The following is a 10,865-nucleotide window of genomic DNA, read 5'->3' as shown; positions in this document are numbered from 1 at the left end:
ACTGTGGCCTACACAACAGCAGGAGATGCAGTGGCTGAGGCACCAGTGTACACAGGGCGTCAGAGTTCCGGCATGGTGACATCATTGTGCCGGCACTCTGAAGTCCTGTGCGTACCTTGGCACTATGTCAGCACGTTGCCTTGCCAGTGAACTCGTCAGGATCCTGGATTAGGTGAGTATATGGGTTTTTTTATTTTATTATTATTTTATTAAAACTTGTGGTGGACTGTGGGGGGTCATCAAAATAATGGGGGACCCTCATACAGTGTGGGAGTCCTTGAAACAGTGTGGGGAGGGGAGGCCCTCATACAGTGTATGGACTACTCTTGGGTTCACTTATAAAGTGTGGGGGCCACTATGCTGTTTGGAGACTAATGTGGGGGCCATTATAGAGTTTGGTGGGCAAATGTGCGTTCGTTACACTTTGTAGACTAATGTGGGGGCCATAATACTCTTTGGAGATTAATGTGGGGGCCTTTATAGAGTATAGGAACTAATGTGCAGCCATTATAAAGTTTAGGGTCTAATGTGGGGCCAATATGAAGTTTGGGGAGTATTGTAAAAGGTCCTCATATAGGGAGGATCGTCCCCTAATGCATTGTATGGACATCTACGGGCGTCCTAAGGCTATGTGTCCACGTTGCTTTTTACCTGCTTTTTACCTGCTTTTTTGCTGCTTTTTCAACTGCAGCATTTAATGCCAAAATAGATGTGTTCTGCTTTTCAAGCAAAGTCTATGGGAATTTGGGTTTCTTGTGCCCACTATGCAGTTCAAACTGAAGCCTTTTTCTGGCAGAACTTTGGACAAAAACTCAGCTTTGCAGTTCAAAACGCAAATGGCAAAAACAATTGACATGTCCAAAGTTCTGCCACAAAAAGGCTGCAGTTTGAACTGCATAGTGGGCACAAGAAACCCAAATTCCCATAGACTTTGCTTGAAAAGCAGAATACATCTATTTTGGCATTAAACGCTGCAGTTGAAAAAGCAGCAAAAAAGCAGGTAAAAAGCAGGTAAAAAGCAACGTGGACACATAGCCTAAAAGTGTGGGGGCAATTATACAGAATGGGAGCTAATGTTGGGGCCATCATACAGTTTGAAGGCTACTTTTGGGGGCCATCATTAAGTGTGGGGGTCTTTATACAGTGTTTTAAGGGAGCTGCGGGCTCATTACACTGTGTATAGGAAAGGCGTAGGGGCATCATACTGTGTATAGAGTTCTTTGTGCACGATAATGTGCATTGGAGAGTAGTGTGCCCACAAAACTGTGTATAGGGAAGGTGTGGGCTGATTATACCGTGTATAGGGGAGCTGTGGGCTTATTATTCTGGGTGTAGAGGAGCTGTAGCTCCATCATACTGCGTATATGGGGTGCTATGGGTCCATCATACTGTGTATAAGGCAGCTGTGGGTGTATATTACTGTGTATAGGGGAGTTGTAGTAATGTGGCGCCCTGGCCTAGCCAGGTCGTCACAGATAACACACTAACACACCCCACCCCCATTAGACAGGGACAACAGCCAAACAAAAATCCTTGTTGCCTCCCTCCAGCGTCTGATGTCCACACCAGGTGGGGCGGAGCTAAGCGGTTGGCTCCACCCACCGAGGAGTTCACAGGCCTGGTGGCGGGAAAAGTTTAGTTTAGTCCAGGAGGTGGAAGTGAGAGGAGTAAACACTTGGGTGTCTGGGTTTGTGGCCCAGGCACTGACAGCAAGGTTATTATTATTATTATTATTATTATTATTTATTATTATAGCGCCATTTATTCCATGGCGCTTTACAAGTGAAAGGGTATACGTACAACAATCATTAACAGTACATTACAGACTGGTACAGGAGGAGAAAGGACCCTGCAGGGAATGGGTGATGGTACGATAGGTGAGGACAGAGCTGGTTGCGCAGTGGTCTACTGGACTGAGGTCTATTGTAGGTTGTAGGCTTGTTGGAAGTGGTGGGTCTTGAGGTTCCTCTTGAAGCTTTCTACGGTAGGGGAGAGTCTGATGTGCTGAGGTAGAGTGTTCCAGAGTATAGGGGATGCACGGGAGAAATCTTGTACGCGATTGTGGGAAGAGGAGATAAGGGAGGAGCAGAGAAGGAGATCTTGTGAGGATCTGAGGTTGCGTGCAGGTAGGTACCGGGAGACTAGGTCACAGATGTAGGGAGGAGACAGGTTGTGCATGGCTTTGTATGTCATGGTTAGTGTTTTGAACTGGAGTCGTTGGGTGATGGGAAGCCAGTGAAGGGATTGGCAGAGTGGCGAGGCTGGGGAGTAGCGAGGGGAGAGGTGGATTAAGCAGACGGTGGTGGCCGTCTGCAGGAGTGGTGAAGCAACGCGGAACCGTAGGACCGGGGACGGGCGACGGCCCGCCGGTACCGACCGGGGAGCGAAGTGAAGCCAGCACACACAGGCAAGGCCATCGGACCCCGACCAGGCTTGGAGCCGCCGACAATAGTCAGATCCGAATGTGACTGGAACCCCAGGGGTTTCACAACAGCAAAAGTCCCGATTGAAGGCAACCGCCCACACCGTGGGGGTATACAACTACCGCCTAAGGCTAGAGACCCAAGGGCCAGCGTCTGCGGGCAAACGGGCTCCTCCGGTACCCATACACCGGGGAGCGGACTACCATTGGGGATCCATCGTAGTCAAGAAGTACACAAAGGTGCAGGGAAAGACAGCCGCCATCACCTGTCAGGGGAGAGACACAGCAGCCGGCTGCGGGACCCGTCCATCCAGCCGTTTGGTTTACCAAGGACTTTGTACCTTTCTTGCTGAGTGAGTACACCCGTGCCATCCGGCACCGCGTCGCGCTGTCCCTGCAACCCTGCACCTCACCAACCCAGCATCCTTCCACCATCACCTCACCGGGCCCCGGGATCACCAACCCCTACCCACGGAGGGGGGGAAAACAATATCCCAGCTGCTCCCTACCATCGCTACCGGGATCCCCGTCACCAGCAGCGGTGGTGCCCATCTTCACCACAACCCGTGGGTTGCGTCACGGACTAAATCCCTTATCCCAACCACCCCTTTCACTCACGGGCGAGGGGCATCGCTCGAGTCCCCGGATCCGACCTACCGCTCGAGCCACCGAGCAGCAGCCGCAGCAGCGCCGGACCGGAGCACCAGCGAAGGCGCAGCGGCGAGCGCGCCCTCCCCGCCCGCGACAACTTGGCGTCACGAACAGGATTGAACCCATCTACTTACCAGTAGAAGTGCGCCTTGTGATCTCCGCCGGCGGTGTCCGGCCGAAAATTTTGAAGCGCCGCCATCTTAGCGCGAAAATCTTCCGCTCGAGCATCTTCTCCGAGCAGGGAAGGCGCGAAAGCGAAGCCCCGCCCCCAACAAACGGAAGTGCTGAAGAGTACCAAGGGGGCACGAGAGTGTGTCTGCCTGATGTAGCCGAAGCTATAGAAAGCGGGGACGCCAGAATTCTGCAAGATATCCCGTTCCTGGAGGCCGAGCAAGAAGGATGTCCGTCCCGTCCAGCAGGCCGACGCCCAGAACAGCGGCGTGGGTGGAGGCTCGGGTGGCCGAATTAAGCCGCAGGCTGCAGACCCAGCTCCAGCTCCTGGTGCAAGAATGGGAGGCTGGAGTGGTGGAGGTGGTGATGACCGTACAGGCCCATGAGGCGAAAACAGAATAGGAGGAGCGGGTGAGTGACCCACGCCCCTGTGTCCCAGAGGGACCGGTTGCTGCGGTCGAGGGGCCCGGTCTGCCGTCGCTCAGCCAGCTGCGTTCCCCGCTGCCCGTATTGGTCGGTGCCACCCCGTCGGCCGGCCAGCTGCACCTGAACCCGACAATAGATGACATCACCCACGCCTGCGAAGATCCACCTGCAGGTGCTGCCCGCGAACAACAACTTGCCCGGCCGGTCCCGACCCTGCTCCCCTGGGAGTCATCCTGCCCGGAGGCGGCCGCGCTTGAAGAGGCTCCGGCACTCCGCTCGCCTAGTACAGAGACTTAGAGTAGCCCGCCTCAGGCCTGGAAGGTGACGCTGACTGCTCCCAAACTCCAGGCCTCGGCTGAGGCTGCGGAGGGTTGCTGCTGCAAGGCAGCAAAACAGTCCGCGACACAGCGGTGCCCCCCTAATCAGAAGGTGCCGGTTGTAGCCCACATCGGGGGGTACCGGCTGGGCCCAACCCCCGCGCTGGAGGAGCCGCCATGTTGGGAGCGGTGGCTAGACCCGATGGGACGACAGGCAGAGGCCCGGGAGAAGGCTGCAGTCCTGGCCCGTACTGTGGAAGTAAAGGACGCCCTCCGGAGGGCCTCCCCTGAAGCTCGGGGCCCGGTCTTCGAGGGTCAAGTCCAGCAGTTCCACCCCAGGCGAGGATGGGGGTTTATTTATGAGCCCCGCCTGGGAGTCGAGGCATTCTTCTCCCGGCGGGACGTGCACAGCCGACTGCCCCTGGGCCACCCGGAGCGTGACCTTTGTGCGGGAGAGTTGGCACATATACCTGCCACCTGGGAGAGAGAGGCTGGTTCGCCCTGGATGTTCAGAGAAGGGTGAGCCCTGACAACTACGAGCAGCCACGGTCACCTCCTCCGCCATACAGTCCTAGGGCGGATCCGGAGGAAGTGAGTGGTGATGGTGGTCCCCAGTAGTAGCAGCGACTCACCGTTGCAAACAGTTGTCCCCGTTGGGACCCTCAGCACCGTTAAAGTATGTGATTGAATGATACCAATGAACCGTGACTGTAACCTGATTGTCCATTTGATTATCCCGGCCGTTGCCGGCAACGTTGTCCCCGGAGGGACCCTTTGTGTTCTACAACCGGCATGAGGAACTGCTCACGGACAAAGGCGAGAACTTGCAGGCCACCCACGAACTAGTGGGTTTGTAAATAACTTGGGGTTGTTTTCCGTCAGTGCCGCCTCCGGAGAGGCAGATTGGAGGAAGGGCCCGCAGCGGAGCAGGCTGGGGCCCGGCCACCTCTGGGACCTGTGGCCATCCTCCGGGGGTCAGGGGTCCCCCAAGGACGTGGGGCCCCCTGAAGTGACATCCGGGTGCGAGTCACCGTACCCGTTCCCGCTCGGGCAGCCTGGAACCTGGACTGGGGTCAAGGGGTGCTGCCCACTTCTTAGGGGCAGCATCAGGGCTAGGTTGCTTGGGTGGGAGAGCGGAAGACATCTGTCCGTCCGTCTGTTATTAAAAATGTTTATGTGTGCAACGTTGAAGTGTCCTTACAAGAAATGCTTATGTTTGAAAATGTTACATGTTAATTTATATTTTTACAGTTGAAAAGAAAAATAAAATCGGTGATGGACGGGCAGCCCGCAGACGGTCTGCACTTTACCAAGGGGGAATGTGGCGCCCTGGCCTAGCCAGGTCGTCACAGATAACACACTAACACACCCCACCCCCATTAGACAGGGACAACAGCCAAACAAAAATCCTTGTTGCCTCCCTCCAGCGTCTGATGTCCACACCAGGTGGGGCGGAGCTAAGCGGTTGGCTCCACCCACCGAGGAGTTCACAGGCCTGGAGGCGGGAAAAGTTTAGTTTAGTCCAGGAGGTGGAAGTGAGAGGAGTAAACACTTGGGTGTCTGGGTTTGTGGCCCAGGCACTGACAGCAAGGTTGGCAGACGGTGGTGGCTGTCTGCAGGAGTGGTGAAGCAACACGGAACCGAAGTGAAGCCAGCATACACAGGCAGGGCCATCGGACCTCGACCAGGCTTGGAGCCGCCGACAATAGTCAGATCCGAATGTGACTGGAACCCCAGGGGTTTCACAACAGCAAAAGTCCCGATTGAAGGCAACCGCCCACACAGTGGGGGTATACAGCTACCGCCTAAGGCTAAAGACCCAAGGGCCAGCGTCTGCGGGCAAACGGGCTCCTCCGGTACCCATACACTGGGGAGCGGACTACCATTGGGGATCCATCGTAGTCAAGAAGTACACAAAGGTGCAGGGAAAGACAGCCGCCATCACCTGTCAGGGGAGAGACACAGCAGCCGGCTGCGGGACCCGTCCATCCAGCCGTTTGGTTTACCAAGGACTTTGTACCTTTCTTGCTGAGTGAGTACACCCGTGCCATCCGGCACCGCGCCGCGCTGTCCCTGCAACCCTGCACCTCACCAACCCAGCATCCTTCCACCATCACCTCACCGGGCCCCGGGATCACCAACCCCTACCCACGGAGGGGGGAAAAACAACATCCCAGCTGCTCCCTACCATCGCTCCCGGGATCCCCGTCACCAGCAGGGTGGTGCCCATCTTCACCACAACCCGTGGGTGACGTCACGGACTAAATCCCTTAACCCAACCACCCCTTTCACTCACGGGCGAGGGGTGCCGCTCGAGTCCCCGGATCCGGCCTACTGCTCGAGCCACCGAGCAGCAGCCGCAGCAGCGCCGGACCGGAGCGCCAGCGAAGGCGCAGCGGCGAGCGCGCCCTCCCTGCCTGCGACAGTAACATGATACTATGTATAGAGGAGCTATGGGTCAATCATACTGTGTATAAGGGAGCTGTGGGTTCATCTTACTGTGTATAGAGGAGGTGTAGAGGCATCATGCTGTATATAGATGAACTGTACATTGGGTTACTCAAAAGACATAATTAAATGTTAAGTGGACAATATTTTGTTCGCCTAATATTTTATAGAGGGCAATTTTACCAAATAGAGGGCACAAAGGAGGCATTATAACTTTGTAAGTGGCACAGTGGTGGCATTACTGTGTGGGTCAGTAAGAAGAGCTCTGTTATTGTGCAGTATCACAGGTGCAGTAATAGGGAAACAGCAGCAGCGTCTCAGTATAGGAATATTATTAATATTTTATTATTATAATAATTATTATTATTATTAGGCCTAAGCCATATGGCATGAAAATCGGAGCGAGTGGAATGCGATGTTTTATCGCATTCCACTCGGACCAATATTAACCTATGTGCCAGCACCCATGAGCGATTATTTTCTCTGCCCGAGAAAACAATCGCAGCATGCTGCGATTGTAATGCGAGTCTTTTTTCTCTTGCACCCATTCAAGTCTATGGGGCGAGAGAAAAATCGCATTGCACTCGCGGTACACTGGTGTTTACTGCAAGTGCAGGGCGAGAATAGCAATAGCCAGCAACGGAAGAGAGAGGGAGATAAATCCCTCTCTCCCCTCCGCAGCGCCTGCACGCCCCTCCGCAGAGCCGGGCCGCCCTTCCTCAGAACCGGCCCGCCCCCCGCAGCTGAGGTCCGATCGCATGATCGGACCTCAGTCGCAGTGACACTCGCATGACACTTGGCTCCTGCTGTGCTGCCAGCGTGAGCCGAGTGTCATGCAAGGATCGCAGTAGATCCCCGTGTGGCCCCGACCTTATAGCACCATTTATTCCACTGCGCTTTACATGTGAAATCAGTAAGATGAGGCATTTTGTAGGTTTGGGAATACATGGGGACGGTGCAGGATATGTGAGAAGTCAAATGTGTCTATGTTGTAATCTTTGCAGACAAGCCCTGGCTGGAAGAAGATGTCATGTCGTCTGTGCCTAATGGAAAAGATGGTAAAAGTGAATGACTTAATAAGAAAGAATGTCAGCTGTAGGTTACTACTATCTGTAGCTGTGCTGTAATCTCTTACATGGTCTGTAGGACGGGTATCTACCTTTGTGTAGAGATTTATTTTCAGTAATGGCGCTGTCATCTGCTTAAGTTCCTTCATACCCATATTAGGGTCAGCCACCATAGTTATAATCAGGGCTACCGGTTAGGGGCCTACTCAGATGTTTGCCCCATGACCACCCTCCTGAGTTGAACCCCTAGCTACGCCTCTGGTGGTGTGAGCGGGGTTATACACAGATCAGCATTCTGAGCTCTGCTAGTCTGCTGGAAAAAAAACTGCCACAACTACTGCACCAAGAAACAGCAAAAACCTGCTGACAGATTCCTTTTGATGTGCCATAAAGGAACTAAAAAGGGCTGTCTTGCAGCCATCCTATGGAGCAATTATCTAGCTATATTGGGCGTGTTAAAGGGAACCTGTCACCAGTTTTTCGCCTGATAAGCTGCGGCCACCACCAACAGGCTCTTATATACAGTATTCTAACATGCTGTATATAAGAGCCCAGGCAGCTGTGTAGAATGTAAAAAACACTTTATAAAACTCACCTAACAGTTGCACTGGATTCTAGTCAGATGGGCGTCTCCATTGTCCGGTGCCGACACCACCTCTTTCGGCCATCTTTGTTGTCCTTCTGTAGCCGCAGTGCATGACGCGTCCTACGTGATCCACACTCGCCGGCATTGAGGTCCTGTGCAGGCGCACCTGATGACAGGTTCCCTTTAATGTGTCTTTTTAATTACAGCATCTGGTTCTTAGCGCCCCTCAAAAAGCAAAAAACAAGTAGTAAGGCTCTAGGGTCTGAGGCAGTGTAGGCAGAAGATGAGCTATAAGTGGACATGCCTCTGTCTGTAAGCATCACATTTGTAGGTTAGCTCACAAAAATTCAGTGTAGCAATGAAAATATGGACTATGGCAAAGTATTGCCTGTACTCCTATAGGGCAGATAACTATCTGTTCATATAATAGATACTATTGTGGCGCCCTGGACTAGCCAGGTCATCACAGGTACTACAACACAACACCCCCACCCCGAGATAGGCACATCAGTCAGACACAAAATCCTTGTTACCTCCCTCCAGGGGCTGATGTCCACACCAGGTGGGGTGGAGCCAGGCGGTTGGCCCCACCAACTGAGGAGTTCACAGTCCTGGAGGCAGGAAAGGAAGGCAGTGCAGTTAGGGAAGTGAAAGTGAGAAAGAGTGAAGGAGTGGAGGAGCAAACTGACTGTGTCCGGGTACGTGGCCCAGGCACCAAGAGCAAGGTTGGCAGACGGTGGTGGCCGTCTGCAGGAGAGGCAGATCAACGCGGAACCGTAGGAACGGGGACGGGCGGTGGCCCGCCGGTACCTAACCGGGGAGCGAAGAGAAGCCAGTACAAACCGGCAGGGCCTGCGGACCCCGACCAGGCTTGGAGTCGCCGTTAAACAGGTCAAATCCGTTAGTGACCGGAACCCCAGGGGTTTCCAAACAGCCAAGACCCGATTGAAGGCAACCGTCCAAACAGCACAAGGGAAATACAGCTACCGCCACAGCTAGAGTTCCCAGGGCCAGAGCCTGCGGGCAAAAGGGCTCCTCCGGCACATATCCACGCTGGGGAGCGGGTTACCGGTGGGAAGCCATCGGGACCGAAGATACACAACAGGTGCAGGGAAAGGAAGCCACCACCAACCGTCCAGGAGAAACCACAGCAGTCGGCTGCATGACCCGTCCATCCAGCCGTTTGTTTTACCAGAGACTGTGCCTCCATTTGTGGCTGAGTGAGTACTACCGTGCTGTCCGGCACCGCGCTGCGCAGTTCAAGCGCCCTCCCCTGCACCTTGCCAACCCTGCTTCCCCGTCACCTCACCGGACCACCAACCCCCTACCCACGGAGGGGGAAACAACATCCCAGCTGCTCCCTACCATCGCTCCCGGGATCCCCGTCAACAGCAGCAGTGGTGTCCAACCTCACCACAACCCGTGGGTGGCGTCACGGACCAAATCCCCAAACCAAATCACCCCTTTCACTCACGGGCGAGGAGCGCCGCTCGAGTCCCCGGATCCGGCCCACAGCTCGAGCCACCGAGCAGCAGCAGCAGCGCCGGACCCGAGCGCCAGCGAGAGCGCAGCAGCGACGGCTCCCTCCCCGCCCGCGACACTATTACAATTTTATCAAACTTCCAGTTGTGAATAGGAAATGGCTGTAAGGGTCTTCTATTCCGTTCACTGTATCTGGTCCTTCCAAAACAAAATCATCTACCTCTGCAGTACAAGCCCAGAAAGTTTATTTAAAGGTTATTTTTTCAGTGCTAATGTTAACTGTTACTTCTCGCTACTCCAGTTCCTGGCGTATGTGAGTGTTTCTGGGCAGGGGCGTAACGACTGTGGTCGCAGACATCGCGACTGTGACTGGGCCTAGCAGGTTTTGGTGAGAGAGGAGCTGCGCTGTTAAGTGGCAGACCACACGGCCGCTATGGGGCCCGTGAGACAGGGGAACCTGCTGCCAGTGGGTCCTCTCCTGCCGATGTAGCGCCCCTGGACTCATCAGGGCACTACAAGGTACTGAATCCTGTCAAAGATGCATGGCCTACCCCCAGGGACCTGGAAGACCAGTGCTGGTAACAGCAAAACACATTATAATCCCAGTTTCTTCCCATCCACAGACTGATAACAGACTAGAGTGGACCCAATGGATAGCCACCCAGAGGTGGAGCCGATCCAGTCCACTAGATGACAACCAGGTGGGAGGGGACGGACAGTTAGTAAGTGGAAGTGAGAGAAGACGTAACTGCACTGACACGGGCGTGTAACGGCGACCTGAGGACCCAGGCGTGTGGTTGTCGGTGGACTCCCGGAACCATAGCACCAACGAGGTACAGAGCCCTAGGTCTGGCAAACGCTCCAGGCATAAAATCTGCACAGTGAGGGGACAATTCAGGACCTCACTGACCTTAGAAGTCCGGGGGCACCAGCAGTAACGGGAGAACCAGGGACCGGAACGGAACACTGACCCTACAGAGTTCACACTGCCCGCCATACGGACCATAGACGGAGAGACAATCAGGAGGGAACCCCCAGACGCTCCTAGCCACGAGGACCTACCAACTTGAGAAAGGTGCAGAGGAAAGAAGCTACCAGGTCACCAACTGGCACTGGGACTAAGGGAACCAGAGGTGAACACCAGCCATCCTCCGGGTACCAGTTACCATCCACTGTGAGTAAAGAGAACCAGTTACACTGCAATACCCTGTGTGGCCTACCTTGCTTCCGCGCCTAACTCCATCACCTACCCCCTGGGGCCCTGACCCTACTTGCGGAGGGCCCAACATCCAGGC

This window comes from Anomaloglossus baeobatrachus, chromosome 1 (genome assembly GCF_048569485.1).
Source record: "Anomaloglossus baeobatrachus isolate aAnoBae1 chromosome 1, aAnoBae1.hap1, whole genome shotgun sequence".
Lineage (NCBI taxonomy): Eukaryota > Metazoa > Chordata > Amphibia > Anura > Aromobatidae > Anomaloglossus > Anomaloglossus baeobatrachus.
This window is presented reverse-complemented; position numbering follows the sequence as displayed.